Here is a 1,361-nt window from a genome sequence, read left to right as displayed (position 1 = left end):
CAATATACCCGCCAGGCACATTTATGTTGCTTTTTAAAAAAATTATTATTATAACATCCCTATAAGAACCTTTTATTCTGAATTTGTTGGTGCTTAAGGAAAACAGCTTTGTCTGTAATTCATTATGCCCTGCTCTTATGACACTAACCTGTATTTGGCCAATTAGGGACAAGGCCAAACTGCATTATTCTTAGGTCTATTCAGTTAATAAATGACACTTAACTGATTATTTCTTTCATATAATCTTTAACAAGGACTCATAAATTGCATTGACCATGCCCCGAGAGATGAGGTACCAATGGTTAATTCAGGTGGGCACATCTGAAAAGACCTGTCAGTTTCCTATTCCACTCTAGCCAGATTTTTTTGGAAAACATTGGGAAAAGACTGAAATTCCCCACAAGCCTGAGACTTCATGCAAGTTTTTACAACATTAACTGGAAAAACAAGATTCCCAACATGGCACCCAACAGACCTTGGTGCATCGAATCAGTGAGCACTGTGAGTCACTGAGGTAGGCAGATGTTCTTTAATGGAACCTCAAAACCTAAACGAAAAACAACATTGCTGAATCCATTATGGAAAAGAACAGATACCAAGTCTCAATAATACTCTAATTCCATGACATTTGAGTGCCTTGAAAGTCTAGAAGTGTTTATAAATTTTTTATGAGACTTGTGGTCTTGAAGCAATGTGTGAACTCTTTCCAATGGAGTGAAAATTGCTTCTGTTATCCTAGAAAGTACTGCTGCCACACTACAGGTTGCAAATTCAGACGAACTGATATGCTCTCAGGGAAGGCAACATATGTCCTCATACAGACCAAAGCTAAGTGCCAGTGTAGTTGTCTTCAGCATGAGTAGGGGGAAGGATTCCACAGTACAAGTTTTGAAAGCCATTCCTCCTCAACTGAAGCACTGCATCTCAGGTTTTGATTTCACACAGCTACTGCCGAGAGAGGACCTTTTGAACCGGAAATGTGATTGCCGCATGAAAGCTGCACAACAACCACACAAATGATGCTTCATTTCACCAACATTTGCAATATAAGGTGACAGATCTTGTTTTGAAGATGTTAGGATTGGTGGCCTCTTTTCATGAGCTTCTGAATCCACCATGTTGTTTAAGATATTTCTTATTCAGGGCACCTAAGTGGCTCAGTCAGTTGAACGTCCAACTTTGGCTCAGATCATGGTCTCCCAGCTTGCAGTTTGTGAGTTCCAGCCCGACACTGGGCTGGCTGCTGCAGCCTGCAGCACAGAGCCTACTTTGGATCCTCTGGCTCCTCTCTGCCCCTCCCCTACTTGTACTCCCTCAAAAATAAACATTAAAAGAAACAAAAGATCTTTCTTATTCATGAA

At 40.6% G+C, this 1,361-nt stretch overlaps 1 pseudogene; it reads right to left on the bottom strand.

The window, feature by feature from the left end:
- Nucleotides 1–235: 235 nt before the first annotated feature.
- LOC144237450 (mitochondrial nicotinamide adenine dinucleotide transporter SLC25A51-like) lies at nt 236–1,118 on the bottom strand (annotated as a pseudogene).
- Between the last annotated feature and the right edge of the window lie 243 nt (nt 1,119–1,361).

Source organism: Crocuta crocuta, unplaced genomic scaffold (genome assembly GCF_008692635.1).
Source record: "Crocuta crocuta isolate KB4526 unplaced genomic scaffold, BGI_CrCroc_1.0 scaffold125, whole genome shotgun sequence".
Lineage (NCBI taxonomy): Eukaryota > Metazoa > Chordata > Mammalia > Carnivora > Hyaenidae > Crocuta > Crocuta crocuta.
Note: the sequence above shows the minus strand (reverse complement) of the source record. Positions and strands in the feature narration are given on the sequence as shown.